General features: G+C 36.9%; 1 protein-coding gene across 49 annotated transcripts in view; it reads right to left on the bottom strand.

The window, feature by feature from the left end:
* SETD5 (SET domain containing 5) overlaps positions 1-19,333 on the bottom strand; it is an 85,141-nt gene that overhangs the window by 64,570 nt on the left and 1,238 nt on the right. The window lies entirely within an intron of this gene.

Below are 19,333 nucleotides of genomic sequence, written 5' to 3'. Positions count from 1 at the left end.
GTCAACACTTAACGGAGCCACCCAAGCGCCCAGAGAAATCTTAACTGTTTAACATTAACCTAATATACACAAGGTATTTTTTCAGAAATTCAACCATCTCATAAAATGAAATCTCTTATATAGGGAATATACTGTTAATTCACCCAATTGTTTCCTCAATCTTCCTGTCCGGAATGATTTCCAGAATTCTTTAAAACATTATTATATCCTTTTAGTACATTCATTATTTATCTACGTAGCTATTCTATTCTTTTATTTTTTTCTTTTAAAGATTTATTTATTTGGCAGACAGAGACACAGTGAGAGAGAGAACACAGGCGGGGGAGTGGGGGAGGGAGAAGCAGGCTTCCTGCCAAGCAGAGAGCCCAATGTGGTGCCTGATCCCAGGACCTTGGGATCACAACCTGAGCCAAAAGCAGACACTTAACCACTGAGCCACCCAGGTGCCCCTAGCTATTCTATTCTTCTGTTGACTGCAAGTATCATGTGATAGTCACAAGAGGAATGGAGCTCAAATGCCTAGTACTACTTCTGGGGAGAGATGAAACATCTGAGTATGTTTCCTAAATCAGCTTTACCAAAGACCCACATCCCTCAGTCTATAGACACTTTTATTTTAAACTTTAAAAGATTTTATTGTGAAAAATTTCAAACAAGTATAAAAGGACAGTTTTATAATGCCATTTATTCATCATTGTTTCAATAATTACCAACTCTTAGTTAATGTTATTTCATCTATTACCTCTCCTCCTTTCTAAAGCAAACAATAGCAATATATCATTTCATCTATATTTCAGCATGTACCTCTGAAAGGTAGATTTTTTTTAAAAAAGGAAATGTGTGCATTTTAGCTTCTCTTTTGTTTTGGGGGGATGGAAGAAAATAACTTTAGTCCACCATTTTATCCCTTCCTAAAACTCCCATTCCTCTATCTAAAAATATTGTCAACCAATCTGAATTCATTTTGGCACTCCTCACTTTAATCCTGAAATATTTAAAACACTTTTTTCAAAAATCTGAAGGGAAAGGAACACTCTCAAACTAATTTTGCGAGACTATTATCACCCTGATACCAAAGCCAGGCAAGAACACCACAAGCTATTATCTCTGATGAACACAGATGCAAAAATCCTCAACCGAATATTCACAAACTGAGTTTAAAGGTACATTAAAAGGATATACACCATAATTAATATTTATTTCTGGAATATAAGGATGGTTCAACTACCCAAAACAATAAATGTGATACACCACATCAACAAAGTGAAAAATAAAAATAATATGATCCTTTCTGTAGATGCATTTGACACAATATCCTTTCAGATAGAAAGAACTTGCAACAAATTAGGTACAGATGAAATGTACCTCAACATAATGAAAGCCACACAGGACAAGCCTGCAGCTAACATCATCGTCAATGGTGAAAAGCTGAAAGCTTTTCCTTTAAGATCAGGAACAAGACAAAGATGTCCGCTCTTCCGCTTTTACTCAAAATAGTACTGGGAAGTTCTAACCAGAGCAACTAGAAGAGAAAAAGAAATAAAAGACATCCAAATCAAAAAAGAAATAAAACTGTCTGTTTGCAGATGACATAGTATCCTACCTAGAAAACCCTGAAGATTCCACTGAAGAGCTGTTAACAAATAAACAGCTGTAAACATAAACAAGCTGCAGGATACAAAATCAATACGACGACTGCCTTCAGCTCAGGTCATGATCCTGGAGTCCCAGGATCAAGTCCCGCATCGGACTCCCAGCTCCATGGGGAGTCTGCTTCTCTCTCTGACCTTCTCCTCGTTCATGCTCTCTCTCAAGTAAATAAATAAAATCTTAAAAAAAAAAAAAAAATCAGTTGTTCTATACACTAACACCAAACTACAGGAAAGAGAAATTAGGAAAACAATCCCAATTACAACAGCATAAACTTATTTATTAATTTATTTATTTAGTAACAAATTTAACTACAGAAGTAAAAAAATCTGTATATTGAAAACTATAAAACACTGATGAAAGACACTGAAGACACAAATGAATGGAAACATAGTCCATGCTCATATATTGGAAGAATTAATACTTTTAGAATGTCCATACTATCCAAAGTGATCTATAGATTCAATGTGATACCTTTCAAAATTCCAATGGCATTTTTCACAGTAATAGGAAAAAAAAAATCCCAAAATTCCTCCTATGAAACCACAAAAGACTCTGAATAGCCAAGAGTCTTGAAATAGAACAAGAAAGCTGGAGACAGCACAATTCTGTACTTCAAACTATATTACAAAGCTGTAGTTATCAAAAAGTATAGTATCGGCATAAAAGTAGACACATACATCAATGGAACAGAAAAGAGAGCCCAGAAAAAGGAGCACCTGGGTGGCTCAGTGGGTTAAGCCTCTGCCTTCAGCTCAGGTCATGATCTCAGGGTCCTGGGATTGAGCCCCACATTGGACTCTCTGCTTAGCAGGATGCATGCTTCCCTCCCCTCTCTGCCTGCTGCTCTGCCTACTTGTGATCTCTCTCTCTCTGTCAAATAAAAAAAAAGAGAGCCCAGAAATAACCCCATATATATTTAAACAAATCCACACATATATCCACACATATATGGCGTTTGTATGTGTGTGTGCATATATATATGTACTATACTATATACAGTATACTATATCATAGTACATACACTGTATACACACATTTTTTCAATTAGTTTTCAACAAAGGCACCAAGAATATACAGTGGGGAAGGGGCAGTTTCTTCAATAAATGGTGCTGGGAAAATGGAAACTCCACATGCAAAAGAATGAAACTAGACCCCTATTCTACACAATACACAGAAATCAACTCAAAATGGATTAAACTTGAATGTAATATCTAAAACTGTGTAACTCCTAAAAGAAAACATAGGGTGCAAGGTCCTTGTCATTGATTTTGTTAATGATTCTGGGATTCAACACTGAAAACAAGGGCAACAAAATAAAAAAATAAACAAGTAGGTTTACATCAAACTAAAAGCTTCTGCACAGAAAAGGAAACCATCAACAAAATAAAAAGGCAACCTATGGAATGAGAGAAAATATTTGCAAACCACATATTTGATAAGGGGTGGATAACAAAAATATCCAAGAAACCCATATAACTCCGCCTGCCCAAAATTCTTACAACTCAATAGCACACACACACACACAAAACAACAATTAAAACCCAATTAAAAAATGGGCAAAGGACCTGAATAGACATCTTCCCAAATAAGACATAAAAATGGCCAACAGGCCCTTGAAAGGTCTCAACATCACTTATCAAGGAAATGCAATTCAAAACCATGAAGAGATATCACCTGGCACCTGTTAGGAAGGCTATTATCAAACAAGAGATAACAAAAGCTAGTGAAGATGCAGAAAAAAAGGAACCCTTGTACCCTGTTGGTGGTAATGTAAACTGGTACAGTCATTATGGAAAACAGTATGGAGGCTCCTCAAGAAATTAAAAATAGAACTACCATATGATACAGCAATCCCACTTCTGGGAATACAGCCAAAGAAAACAAAATCACTATCTTGAAGAGATACCTGTACTCCCATGTTCACAGGAGCATTATTCACAACAGCTAAGGTATGGAAACAATCTAAAAGTCTGTTATAAGATGAATGGATTGGGGCGCCTGGGTGGTTCAGGTGATTAAGCAACTGCCTTCGACTCAGGTCATGATCCCAGGATCCTGGGATTGAGCCCCATGTCAGGCTCCTTACTCAGCGGGGAGCCTGCTTCACCCTTTCCTTCTGCCTGCTACTCTACCTGCTTGTGTTCTCTATCAAATAACTAAATAAAATTAAAAAAAAAAAAAGATGACTGGATTAAAAAATGTGATACTCATCTACTTACCTATAATGGAATATTGTTCAGCCATAAAAAAAGGAAATCCTGTCATTTGTTGAATGACAGAACAAACCTGGAGAGGCTTGTGCTTCATGAAATAAGCCAGAGAAAGAAAAATACTGCATAGCATCACTTACATTTGGAATTACTTAAAAAAGAAAAAATTGAACTTACTGAATCAGAGTACAATGGTGGGTGTTGGGCTGGGGTGCAGGAGAAATGGGGAGACTGGTAAAAGGGTACAAACTTCCAATTACAGAGATGAATAAGGCTTGAGGATCTAAGATAGATACTAGATAAGGTAGTTACACAGTGACTATAGTTTATAATACCATATTGCAAACTTGAAATTTGCTAAGAGATCAGAACTTCAGGTTTCTTACCATCCCCCCCCAAAAGCTGGGATACATATGTGAGGGATGAATGTGTTAATTAACTCAATTGTTGGAATCTTTTCACAATGTACAATCAAATCATCATGTTGTATGCAATACAGTACAATTTTATTTGTTAATTATCTCAATAAAGATTAAAAACACACACTATCCTAAATACCAAAATTTATGAGCAATCTGGTGGTACACAGCTTTATCTGAAAAGGCAGATGTATCCTGAAATTCTAAAGGTAAAAAAATTCCTTTAACTTTGGTCAGCCTATGAGCCACTGAAATCACTTCAAATGCTCATGTCTGAAAAGGACCTTGGATCCTGAAAAGCTTTCTTTAAAACTCCCTTTTCTAGTATAAATTTTTTAAAAAAATAAATCTTTATTTTATTCTTTTTGACAGAGAGAGACACAGCGAGAGAGGGAACACAAGCTGGGGTAGAGGGAGAAACAGGCTTCCCAGCGAGCAGGGAGCCTGATGTGGGGCTTGATCCCAGGATCGCTGGGATCATGACCTGAGCCAAAGGCTGACGCTAGTGAGCCACCCAGATGCCCCTCTAGTATAAATTTCTTAATGTGATATTTATAAATGCATTTGTATTGTAAATACCAATACGTCTGTCAAGTCAGAAGCCTCAAACAAATTTGCGGCACACCAATTATTCCTCTGCTAAACAGTTAATTCTTTTCATATAACCAATGGAATCATGAAAATTAGGTGCTCCATTTATAGCATGAAAACATTACTTATCCCAAGGTGAAGATACCAGAATCGATCAAATATTCCTAACAACAATAACTTCCAAAATAAAAGCTAACATTTACTGGGTGCTTATTTTATACAAACCACGGTTTCTTCAATTACTTTACATGCATTAGCTCATGAAATGCCCACAAGTTTATGAGTAATGTACTACTCCCATTTAGCCAGAGAAAACTCACCAAGTTAAGGATCTTGTCCAAGACTAAAAACAAGAAAACAGAAAACTAGAATCTGAATCTTGGTCTATCCAATTTTAGAATCTTCACATTTTTAATCACTATTGCTTCACATCTGACATATTCTGATTTAATATTTTTTAGCCTATAACTATATTATAATGTGACACACACTGCTGAAATATGTTAATGTTACTTCTTTTAGTTCAAAAGGATAAAACAGATTTCATATTCAACAGGTTTATGATTTTTTTTTTTTTTAAAGATTTTATTTATTTATTTGGCAGGCAGAGATCACAGGTAGGCAGAGAGGCAGCAGAGAGAGAGGAGGAAGCAGCTCCCTGCAGAGCAGAGAGCCCGATGCGGGGCTCGATCCCAGGACCCTGAGATCATGACCTGAGCCGAAGGCAGAGGATTTAACCACTGAGCCACCCAGGCGCCCCACAACAGGTTTATGATTTTAAAAGATCTAATATTTCAGACTTATAAAATCAAGTAATTTGAATTGTAAATGACAATGTTAAAAAGCAGATGACATCCTATCTAAGATATTGTCTATTTTCAGGTCTAAGAGGGAACCATTCAAGGAATGTTAATTGAACAGCTTTCTACAAGTACCAGTGTCCCAAGTGGTAGTCAGGTTTAAGTACTTGAAATCATCAGAGACAAATGGAAAATGATCTAGCATTTCAAGAGAGATAATTTTTACTAGAGAAAGGAAGTTTCTTATCTTGAATTATAAATTAAAGCAAGAAATTCTGGTTCCTAGAAGAACCAGTCATGGAAAAGTCCATGATCTTCTTCCATGGACTAAAAATAATTATTAGTTACTGAAAAATCTAGAGGCTGACAATTTTAGTAAATTAAATGATTTTTGTGTTATAGTAGAAATATTATGACAAAATAAATATTCATGATGAATCTGTCAAGCCTTACATACAGGGTCAGGAAAAGAATAGGGTGGAACAATAGCCAAACTATGGCAAGAACCTAGATGTTCATCAACAGATGAATGGATAAAGAGGTGGTATACACACACAATGGAATACTATGCAGCCATCAAAAGACATGAAATATTGCTATTTGCAATGATGTGGATGGAACTAGAAGGTATTATGTTAAGTGAAATAAGTCAATCAAAGAAAGACAATTATCATAAGATCTCTCTGATATGAGGAATTTGAGAGGCAGGGCATGGGGTTCATGGGGGGTAAGGAGGGGAAAAAAATGAAACAAGATGGGACCTGGGAGGGAGACAAACCATAAAAGACTCTTAATCTCAGAAAGCAAACTGAGGGTTGCTGGGGGGCAGGGGGCAGATATAGGGTGGCTGGGTTAGGGACACTGGGGGAGGGTATGCGCTATGATGAATTGTGTAAGACTAATGATTCAGACCAGTACCCCTGAAGCAAATAATATGTTAAAAAAAAAAAAAAAGATAAAAAAGAAAGAACAGGGGGGAAGGACTGTAAACTGGATTTCCCTAACTACATGCAGACTTGTACATTTCACTTAGTAATACTATTTTACATAATCATAAAACAAAAAGTAATCCCTGAAAAGTCTGAGATTAAGTTGAAACAAAAATTAACCTCACAGTGTATCAAGTTGGTGGCATGGTCACATGGAAAGGAATTATTCCAAGTGATTTTTTTTTTTTAAAGATTTTCTTTATTTTATTTGACAGACAGAGATCAAAAGTAGGCAGAGAGACAAGCAGAGAGAGAGGGGGAAGCAGGCTCCCTGCTGAGCAAAGGGCCCGATGCGGGGCTCGATCCCAGGACCCTGGGATCATGACCTGAGCCAAAGGCAGAGGCTTTAACCCACTGAGCCACGCAGGCGCCCCCAAGTGATTTTAAAACATAATTTGACAGCATATCCTTAGAGGGATACATACTAAGAGTATAAACAAACTCACTTTCCAGTAATCATATTGTTCAAGCATTCTAAAACTGCTGTGTGCGCAATGTGGGACAAAGCAAAGAGTAATGGCACTGGTGTTAGTGACACTGGGATTAGGGGACTGGGGAAAACTAGACTTTAAAAAAATGATGCAGTACTGAATTTCAAATAAAAGTTACCAAATACCAACAACTGGCATTTTTTAAAAGAAACAAAAGAAGAAAAAATTTTTTAGTCCTTTTCATTGAAAAGATCTAGAAACAAGGACCAACGCAAGAGCAATGAACATTCCTAGTACCCATACTGTGGTCTCTAGGTACCATTTCCCCCAAAAGAAACCAGTGAGTTGCAGAAATGAGTAATTCCAGGTTTGGGGCAGGAAATGTACAGAATGATCCTGGAACATCCTGTCATACTAGAAAGCAAGGAACCAATCAAAAAAATAATAAGCCAGGAAACAACTGAGAATGAGAAGACAAAAGCCAAATGCGGGACAATTTGAATGTCAAAAATAATAACTGCAAGGGACTGAAACATACCAAACATATTTCAGACCACAGTACACAATAATAACACCTCACTAATCACCCATGGAGGCCGCTAGGTTACCAATCCATTATTTTGAACTGTTAAGAGGGGGGGGGAAACCCCACTGATCTTTCATTTTGCATTCAAAATGTACCTTAGGATAACCAAATATACAAGAGGGAGTACTACAGAAAATAAATGAGGTAGTGATAAAATATCACCATTTTGCAACCATAAAGGAAATAATGGATCTAGGCCCATTGTTCCTAAGGTGTGGTTTGAGAACTGCTGAAGTTCCCAAGATTCTATCAGAGGGTATGTGAAATCTTTCTCTTTTCAACTACGTATCAGTGTGAGGCCAGTTTTTCTTCAGTCTTAACCAAAACAACTTATCACAACAAATTAAATGCAGAAGCAGCTGTGAGAAAGCCAGCTGTTTTCTATTAAGTCAGACATTGAAGAGATTTGCAAAAATGTAAAACAATGCCCCTTTCTAAAAATTGTGGAAATAGTTATCTTCATAAAAGAAATGTCATTTATGTTAGCAAGATTTATTACAATTATTTTAAAATTAGTTGATAAAATTTTTTGTTTCAATTTCTTATCTGGTAAATCTCAATATAATCTTTGGAATCTCCTTGGGGCTTTCAATTTTTAAGAGCATAAAGTTTAAGAATGGTTGATCCAGGTGAGGAGGCTTAACATCACATAGATAAGCTACTATGTAACTTAAAAAAAAAAAAAGATTTATTTGATCGAGAGAGAAAGAGCAAAGAGACAGTGAGAGAGAGAGAGAGAGCACGCACTAGAGCAGAGAGAGAATCCTCGAGCAGACTCCCCACTGAGCAGTGAGCCCAACGTGGGCCTTATCCCAGCACCTTGTGATCACGACCTGAGCCAAAGGCAAAAGGCAGATGCTTAACCGACTAAGCCACCCAGGCACCCCCAAATGGGTTATTTAGATTTAAATAAAATCCAAAGGGAATCCACTTTTCTTTTCCCTCTATTTCACTGTATTTGTAATTATCAAATCTAAATATATCCACTCCCTCACCAAGAACTAAAAGGAAAAAAGTGCTCCAAGAACTGCTCATGTGGAAATAGGGGTTCAGACAGGCCAACAGATAAATCCTAGCAGAGAGGAGAATCAAAGAGCTATATAAAAAAAAACTGGGTTGCTATGTAGTCAAGAAAAGTTCCATGATCCTCTATAATTAGGGTGAGCATATAATTTATGGTCCCAAGTGGGCCATTTCTGAGAGTGAAAGAGGGGCTATTACTAATTATGTGGTAGGCCTAAACCAGGACTGTCCCAGGGAAATTGAGACACACAGTCACTCTACCTATAAAAGTTCATTATTATTATTTTTTACTGTTTTCACAAAAGATATTCACTTCAGTCCTCTGATTAATGATTTTCCAAAGAAACACATTCTGAATATTATAAAGGACAGAAAAACCAAAGTATTCTATAAAATTTTTTCCTCTTTCTTGCCTGGCACACAGTTACTTCATAAAGAGGGATGTCTCTTCTTGTTGCTCAAGTTTATTCTACAAACTTCAAGCCATTCCTTTTCATACCAACGATTCATGATAAACTATGAAGGGCTTTGCTTCTCTTAAAATACAAGTCTTCCCATGGGCCTCCACACATGGCCGGCTAAGACTCCTACTTAGTTGATGAACAGATACCAGTAACACTTCAAATCTTAGTGACCTAGCAGTTAAGTTAGGAAGAGTGAGGTAAAAAACATTTGGGTCAGGTCAACTAGCCAAGACTCCAAAGTAAGAGCCTTGGGGTTGGCATTATTACCTACTTGTTTTGTTCTAAGCAGTTTGGCTACAGTAAATTCAAATCTCCATAAATGATGCTAGCCTAATTTAGAGGGATTTTTTAAAAAAAATTTTTTTTAAAGATTGTATTTATTTATTTGACAGAGAGATAGAAATTACAAGTAGGCAGAGAGAAAAGGGGAAGCAGGTTCCCAGCTGAGCAGAGAGCCTGATGTGGGGCTCGATCCCAGGACCCTGAGATCATGACCCGAGCTGAAGACAGAGGCTTTAACCCACTGAGCCACCCAGGCGCCCCTTGGGGGGATTTTTAAAAATATTTTATTTATTAATTTGAGAGGAAGAGAGAGATAATGAAAGAGAGAGAACATGAGAGGAGAGAGGTCACGGGGAGCAGCAGACTTCCTGCTGAGCAGGGAGCCCGATGTGGGACAATCCCAGGACTCCAGGATCATGCTTAGCCAAAGGCAGTCGCTTAACCAACTGAGCCACCCAGGCGACCCTGGGGGGATTTTTAGTAAACATCTGGTTTTAGTATTGCTTATATAATGAGCCACCAATAAAGTAACTACCCATTTAATCTGTGAGTATTTTATGCCACTTCATAGGTTTTCAATATTGGGTCAACTTTTTCCAATTAAAAAGTAGCCTAAATGTGAATATATGTAATAATACGCATCAATTTCAGCCTCATCCTAAAATGTGCACCGATACTATGTCAACCTACCCTTATTTTGTTCTACTACTACTATTTTGTTTGACATTGAAATTCTAACTGCCATAAATAAAACTAAATATGTCTAGCAAGAACAGAAATAATTAAAAAGAGACTTCAAAAATTTGGACTTGCTTCTACATTTTCCTCAGAGCTTCCTATTATTTATTTATTGGTCATTCTACTTAATATTTTTCAGGCTATGCACACAGAGACATTTAATTTGTGTGGCCACAGTAATTTGCACCACAGAAATTGAGAAAATAAAAATGTATGCATTCATACAACAATCTAATGCAATTACATTTGGCATGCAATCAATCATACTGCCCTAAAAGCCCTTTTCTCTTTGTTCTATTTTAGGAGGTTAAAATCTTTTGTCTTTAAAACTAAAGTTTAAAAAAGTGCCCTTTAGAGTCTAACCCAAACTTTATCATAATAAACATTTTTTTTTTAAAGTAACGATATCCTAACTGTGTCTCTTCCCCTTCTGTCTGTTTACTCTTATAAAACAAGTCAACTCTCAACAGCCTGCATTAATAAAGGAAAATGTAACATAAATGCATATGCAGTCTAACTGCCAACAGGTCCTTCCGCTTAAATAAAACCCTCCTTGGATACTGCGAATGCCCTAACAGTTTCTTATTAACTAGAGATCATCCTCCTTCACAAAGATGTGAGAGTACAAATTGTATGTGTTGTGGCATGCACTGAGGTTGGCAGAAAGAAACAGAATTTTCTAACATAGGCCAAAGATTTTAACAGGGCCAGAATAAAAAACCATGGAGACCAGAGGGGGAGGGGGAAAAGGACTACAACAACCTCATACAAAATGACAAACAATGGGTGCAAATATCAAACAATGAGATCCATATGGACATATGTTAAAATTAACATGTTAACAATACAAAATATGCTAACATGATACTAGAACATCCTAACCAGATCATAATTTCTAAAGAGTTATGAAATAATCCCTTACTATTACTCAGCAGTACACATAATTTATTAGATTACTGGGTTTTATTTGACTCTTCATAATTCAGGAGTGGGGAAAATCTCAGCATCAGAAGACAAAAATGATAAAAATAAATTTTGTTTGGGGTGGTGATATAGGAAAGAGAAAGCTTGAAGAAAAATAAATTATGCAGCTTGAAGAAAGAACTGAGGGATGAAAAATTTGTATGCAAACAATTTCACCTCCACTAAGGTAAAGGGATAAACATATATAAAGTTTTAACTTTTAACCTTATTTTAGTCATAGGTCTATGTTACACAAATAAGTAATTCCCAATAAAACTGCAAACATTATCCATATAAGAGATTTCTCCCTTTCTTCAAGTTAATGAAGTGGCATCTGGTGGTAATAATGACTGTGTGAATAGCCAATGAAATTAAATATGCTTAAAAACATTTTTTTTCCCTGTAAGGCTAAGAATCTGAAATGGTTTATTAAGAAACAAAGTGGAAGATATTGAAGTTATAAAATCTCTTTGGCTACTGACTTTTAAGAAAAAATTAACTTTGTACATAAATACATATAAACAAAGCCACAACCTAACCATAATAAAAAATCCTATGAGTCCATCCAATTTTCCCCCTTTGTCCTAGTTCCTTTTTTGCTGGGGAGAGCCGTTGTGAGATAATAATAGCAGGAAATAAGGTGGAGCAGCTGCACGGGCAAGATGAGGTACAGTGCTGTGTTTCACCTCCATTCTCGTCTACTGCTGGAGATCTCACTGAAAATCAGATTAGCTGTTCGGGGAACCAAAGCAGTTATCAAAACCTCTGGGATCAAAATTTGCCCCTCTCACCACTCCCCAAACTTTTTAGAGCCTCTGGCAAGATTCAGGTAATAGCAGCTCAAGGACTCAAGATGAAGAGATTTCTAGTTATTTGGGAAGAGGGGTTTATGTGTACATGCATATGTGTGTGAAAAGATGTTTACTCTAATGCTAGCAATGAGGTTCATGTAGAGAAAACGACCTGGAATGAAGGTCAGGTTTTGAGCTAGATGGCTTCTATTTTCATCCCACAAATCTATGGAAATAATCCACGTGAGCAAATTATAAAGAGAAGAAATGACTACCCTAAATTTTTATGGTAATATAAAATATAGTTCATTAAACTTCATGTTGTTGCTATTTCACTAATAAAAAAACCTTCTAATTGAAATTAGTCACTCAGATTTTCCTTTTCAGGTCAAAATATTGTATCATTACTGCAAAAGCTATTACATACTAAAATATGATGTTGGGAGCCTGGGTGGCTCAGTCGGTTAAGTGTCTGCCTTCAGCTCAGGTAATATAAAATATAGTTCATTAAACTTCATGTTGTTGCTATTTCACTAATAAAAAAACCTTCTAACTAATGGCAATTGAAATTAGTCACTCAGATTTTCCTTTGTATCATTACTGCAAAAGCTATTACATACTAAAATATGATGTTGGGAGCCTGGGTGACTCAGTCGGTTAAGTGTCTGCCTTCAGCTCAGGTCATGATTCCAGGGTCCTGGGAACAAGTCCCACCTTAGGCTCCCTGCTCAGCAAAGAGCCTGCTTCTCTCTCTCTCCGTAAAATAAATAAATAAAGTCTTTAAAAAAAAATGTTAAGTGGGTAACACACATCTTTCTTTTACAGAGGGAAATGACACAAAGCTTGATCAGGTTTGCTTAATATTAGAATGTGCGTTAGAGGGGCACGTGAGTGGCTCAATGGGTTAAGCCTCTGCCTTCAGCTCAGCTCATGATGTCAGGGCTCAGCAGAGAGCCTAGCCTGGTTCCCACTCTCTCCCTGCCTGCCTCTCTGCCTACTTGTGATTTCTCTGTCAAATAAATAAAATCTTAAAAAAAAAAAAAAGTGCATTAAAGACCATTTTTTTCTGTTAAGCTAAAACATCCCTTCTTTGCTAACAGTCACAAGGTCCAAAACCATGAGCAAAAGTTACCAGTTCACTTTACCTTTGCCTGCACAGTTTGGATAGAAGGCAAAGCTTTAAGGCTAGTTTAATAACACTGCAACACAGGTGGTACCTCAATGCAAGTAACAGATGTACACTCTTGGAAAACAGTTCAAACCAATTATTTCCAAAATCTAAATTCTCTTAAAATATATTAAGCATTTTAAAAAACCTTAGCATACAGTCCTTTATAAAAGAGGAATCTTTTTTAGTCCCAATAACTGCTAATCTAATTTATATGTGAATGCAATTCTTTTATCCGTATTGTTTTTGAAGGAACTGGCATACATGTACTGTTTGACATTTATTTTAAAAGTAACTAAAAATAGGGGCATCTGGCTGGATCAGTGGAGCATGCACTCCTGATCACAGGGTTGTGGATTCATTCGAGCCCCAGGGTTGGTGTAGCAATTTCTTAAAATCTTAAAAAATACATACATAAATAAAACTAACTAAAAATACTGTTTGGAACACAAGTTTAACATTTTAATAAAAACTTCAGGGGCGCCTGGGTGGCTCAGTGGATTAAAGCCTCTGCCTTCGGCTCAGGTCATGATCCCAGAGTCCTGGGATCGAGCCCCGCATCGGGCTCTCTGCTCGGCGGAGAGCCTGCTTCCTCCTCTCTCTCTGCCTGCCTCTCTGCCTACTTGTGATCTCTGTCTGTCAAATAAATAAACAAAATCTTTAAAAAAAAAAAAAAAAAAAAAAAACTTCAAAAAGAGGGGCGCCTGGGTGGCACAGTCATTAAGCACCTGCCTTTGGCTTAAGTCATGATCCCAGGTCCTGGGATCCAGCCCTGCATTGGGCTCCATGAGCAGCAGACAGGATGCCTGCTTCTCTCTCTCCCACTTCCCCTGCTTGCATTCCCTCTCTCGCTGTGTCTCTGTCAAATAAATAAATAAAATCTTAAAAACAAAACAGAACTTCAAAAAGGGCCCAAGCTTTGAAATATTTCATTGTGATTTTGCTTAAGAGCCAGGTAACTGCCAAATCTCTTCTAACTCCATGATTCATATTATTCTAACAAGCTAGATGCAACCACCCCACTTTCTGCTTGGGAGCTGAGTATAAATGTACTAAACTAGGTTGTGCCTAACCTAAAAAGGGGAGAGGGCACCTTGGGAGTAATTTCCAAGGAGTATTAGGTTCTCCAAGAAGTAGAGATGAGACAAATAAGGAGCAATCCAACACTCATATCCTGTAGGGTGCTCTCCATATTACTGGTCTAAAACTGGAGCTAACAGGGGCACCTGGCTGGCTTGTAGGTAGAGCATGTAACTCTTGATCACGAGGTTATGAGTTCAAGCCCCACACTGGGTGTAGAGATTACTTAAACAAATAAAATCTTAAAGAATAAAATAAAATTGGAGCTAACAATATGCAACTACTTCACAAAGTGAAACAAATTATTCTACCTATTCTGGTCTAATCCCAATCTAAATAAAGAATATATATATATATATATATATATATATATATATATATATATATGAAAGTTTTATGCAGGTAAAATATTCATTCTCATTTCTTAACAAGAATTCAGCTGTCAGATGCTCTAGAACTGGTTTCCTCAGGAGGTGGCTTATATTTAGGAGGGTGGAGTGCATGGGATTTGTTTTCTTTTAACCTATAAAAAGCTTTAGTTTTTTATGGGTCCCTACCCGATATTCAGAGACATACTAAATTTGGGGTTAAGACTATATAGTTGGCACAAATTCAATGCTGGAGTGAGAACTATAAATGATTTCTTTAATTGTATGCCAAACTGAATAATCTCCCAGGGAAAAGAACCTCCTCCTCCTGCCTTTCCTACCTCTTGCCCTTCCCCCACCAACACTGCCTCCCCGCTGTGTAAAGAGCCCTTTGTCCTGCCCCGCACTTATCTAGCTGTTTGGCCATATTGACAGGCCAACTAAAAGCATAATAAGGGAGTCAGTCTGACATAAGCAGCTGGCAATTTGAAACAAAAATCTTCCTTTTCTACTCAGACCAAATCCTGCTGCAGAAGTCTCAGGCTCCTCCCATGCTTCCATCTATTTTTCAAGCAGAGCAGCAAGGAATTCGGCATTTTCCCTTGATTAGGTAGCACATCAAAAACTTGAATCCCCAGACAGAAACAAATTCTTACAAATTCTTATATTCACTACTTATTTTATGATTTATAACATAGGCCAAAGCGTATCCCCAGCTGTGGGTGTATATACATAACCAACATAGCTTAGGAAATGATTCTCACTACTTCAATTTGCCATCTAAACTCTGAAAATTCTCAGACTACAAGGAAGACAGCAAAGCACAGAAGAGAAAGCCGTCAGACCAAACCAACACTCATATACATAAAGCAAAACTCGCTAATATTCTTAGTGTTTTAACAATACGACTATACTATTCCAATATGCAAAAAATTCCTTTTCCTTGCCCTTATATCAAAGATACTTAACATGACCCTTACATCTCTCCTTGAGGTATTCAGCAAACAAAATCAATATGATGGAAAAACTGAGTAAGACAGGATGGGATCACAAATCCTTTGCTCAGTGAAGGCTCCTATAAAGTAGGCTGAGGTTTAGCTTCATTGTTTCTTTATTATCTCTCATGGTTTCCTTCATAAAGTGTTAAGAGCTTTTTCTAAAGTGATGCTTTCTAATGGTTCCTCCCCCCCATTACTGGATATTAATTTAGAAATGAATATACAATAGGACACTTTTCATAAGATTCTAAATGATTTAACAAAATACATATTGATAAATGAAAGAAATGGTATTCTATCTTTCATGAATTTCTCTGAATTTTTACCACAAGAGTGATCAATTGATACAGCAAGTTAGAGGTTAAAAGTACCATTTCATCACATATTTTGGATTTTTGGCAGTAAGGAACAGTACCAATCCTTGTCTATTACAGACGCATTATATTTATTTTCTAAGGACTGCCTCAGAAAGGATTTTTTCCCAAGTAGGTTCCACACCCAGCACAGAGCCCAATACAGGGCTTGAATTCACTGACCTGAGCAGATCCAGACCTGAGGTGATATCAAACAGGAAGCTTAACTAACTGAGCCACCCAAGCACCCCTGAGAGGGTGTTTTTAATCAAATTTCAAATAACTACCAGTTGTATTACTAAATATACATTATCTTATATATTTTACAGAGTTCAAAGTTAAGTTCTGTCTTAAAGAAATATCCCTATCAATAAGTTTTAGTTTTCAATACCTGGAAGTTTATTTATAAGTAAAATTCACCACTTCTAAGCCTTTTAGTTTCAGATTGAGCTGACAAATCACCAGAGCTGAACCAGAAATTAGAAGAAAATTTTATTCTAGATCACAATCAAATTTTCAATAATAAGATGTATCCAATGATTATTAACTGTGGCCTTAACTTTCATTAAGTTATCTCAACACGAAGAGGATAAGGTAAGAGTGGCTGTCTGTACATCTCCATTTTGCAATATATTACTTTCCTATCCAAAAGCAAAAAATGAGATGTCAACCCTCCACAAGAAAGGCCAGAATAAGTTCAGAAAGTATATAAGTTCCTAGACACAAAACAGTATCAGAATATATAAAAATTTTCAAGCATACTGTTAAATAAATCCTATGAAAAGGGCCTCTATGATCTTTCAGAAAATGATTACATCAAGATCACAAAGGGTTCCAAACAACAGAAAATACAAGTGAAAAAGCAATTATTTTATAAGGTAACTTTCATGTTATGTAGTAATTTAAAACTAAAAGACATTTACATTTATATCTAAGCTATGCTAAACAGCCATTATGAGTGAAACCATCTTTATTTGATATGACATCTTTTATGTAATACTAATAAGAGACCCACGTAAAATATTATTCATTAAAGGTTCTATTTCATTAGTCTGGTTTGTATCACGGAGAGACAATGCAAGCCACATTTGTGAATGACAAAACTCATTTTTATTCTTTTTGGTTCCCTGCCACAAATGCCAGAGTCAGATTACACATTATAGATGATTGTGGGATTTAAGTACATTTACACAAAACTGAAAATATCAAAATTCTGGGGGGAAAAAGTAGGATACAAGAGTTTTGGAGGGGTGGGGGGACGAAAACACATTGACATCTGTTAGATACTATGTAAGTGGTGGTATATTTGGGTGGTGGTTTTCCCTCAAGTATTTCCATACTCAAACTGTTGTGCCTAATCAAAGATCTGCCTAATGTGCAAGAGCTGAGGGGGAAGGGGAGAGATCATATAAGGGGTTCAGATGCTATCTTTTCAAGTATCCTGTACTCCAGACTTACTCGATTTCTGAGTATTCCTTCTGGCCCATCCTGTATTCAAATGGATCATGGACAAACATACATCCTTGTGATCTTACAAGACTACATCTGACACATATATAGTGAAATCAATTTTATAGGTCAAATGCCAAAAGAATAATCTAGTCGAGAGAAGTCTATACTAATACAGAAATTAAGAATATACTTCTGAGATTAATATTTAGAAATCATTCCAAAAGAGCCATTCTTTTTAGAGTTTACAATTCCAAATGTAGTAATATGGTTAGCAAAACATCTATTCCATAAGGTAGATGTGGCCTAACAACTTGAGAGAAGGAATGAGGCACACAGACAACAAAATATCAAAATTAATTCAATAATTAAAGTGATGGAGGAAACATGTCAGCTGCAGAAAAAAGAACTGGGTTTTCCCATTCTGGTGCTCTGGAAGATCCTTAAATTCTTATTACTTTGGTTTTAAATGGATTGAAAAATTAAAACTCTAATGGAACTTTTAGACCTATCCAAGCATAAATCCTCAGGCAAAAAGTGAAAATCTGCCAAAAAAACAAAAACAAAAACAAAAACAAAACAAGAAGAGTCTTTAACTATGATGCATTTTCCAGATGCTAATATCCATAAATGGGTAGAAGGTTAAGAATTGCTAACCCTGATCTCCCCACCAATAAAATGCAAAACCAGCTCAGCAGTCAAAATTCCCAGGAAAGCAAGGTTTCTTCTTGGTCCTGAAGCAGCCATCGCCTAAGTGCAGCTCCCTGCAGCCAACAGCATTAATGGACGCTGCACTGCTGTCCTTCCCTGGAGACAGCAGCCAGCACTACTCAAGCTTCTCACGTAGCAACCAGAGCTCCAGAGCCAGCAGCTGCTGCTGCCTTGTATACTCACCCCTGTGATCCAACCCAAAGGAACAACCTTCTCCTTACCCCACCCCCACTCCTTACACACTCTTTTTCTTCTTTTTTCTGGACCAGTGCTCTATGCCAGAAAGGCTGGAATTATGTTTAAGAACCAAACAATCCTAAGGTTAACCTTTTAGTTTTAAACCAAAACCTTTTACCAAAAAAAAAATCAAAATTCACCAAATAAATTCCAAATATCCATTTTTAAATTAAGCCAGCAACGAAGAAGTCAAGATTAAGTTTTCATCTTTAAAAGGCCAATTTCCCAAACACTCTCTTTATAGTCAAATTTAAATTTGCAGCTAGAGACAGAGCCCTGTGTCTTATCAAAGGACATAATCCATTTTTCTAAACATGATAGTATGAGTAAACCTTGAAGACTCTAATCCCATAACGGGCCAGAATTTGGGGCAACATTAGAAAACTAATGATCCTCCTGAGAAAACTGGAAGAAATCCAGTAAAAAAAATTTCCTGTGTCCTCCAAGAGGCCCAGAAACCTCTGATTATGTGAATATTCTTGTTTCAGTCCTTGCTCATATCCACATTTCACACATCTAAAATTACCACTTACAACTTTTCTCTCAGAGTGACCTAAAACCATTAATGACATAAAATTAACCATCAAGAAATTTTCTCGCAATTCACAAACATTCTCCTGAAAATCTCTAAACACTCAACTCAGCTGGATCCTCCCCAATCAAAAGTACAGCTATGCAACATCTGCTCAACAACAAAAAATGTAAATATGACCTTGATCACAAATATGTCATTTAAAAGCAAGTTGTTCAGTCAAGTTATAAAGGAAATTCCCAGAGAACCTGAGGACTCTTCAGTACTATGACCATGGAGAAAATTGGAGAAATGTACTAAAGTACAGACAAAGCCCAATGGAACCCTGAGCTCTGGGTAAGAAATGAGTTACTGGTGAACACATTGCACAAGTAACATGAGAAAGCAGAAAATGCAGGTCATACACGCACCCCTGACCCAGACCAGCAGAGCTGGCTGCAGCATCAGTATCCTAGGGAAAGACCAGTTACTGCTTCTAAGTCAGACAAGCAAAGGCG

The sequence above is a fragment of the Mustela nivalis genome, assembly GCF_964662115.1.
Source record: "Mustela nivalis genome assembly, contig: HAP1_SCAFFOLD_819, whole genome shotgun sequence".
Lineage (NCBI taxonomy): Eukaryota > Metazoa > Chordata > Mammalia > Carnivora > Mustelidae > Mustela > Mustela nivalis.
Note: the sequence above shows the minus strand (reverse complement) of the source record. Positions and strands in the feature narration are given on the sequence as shown.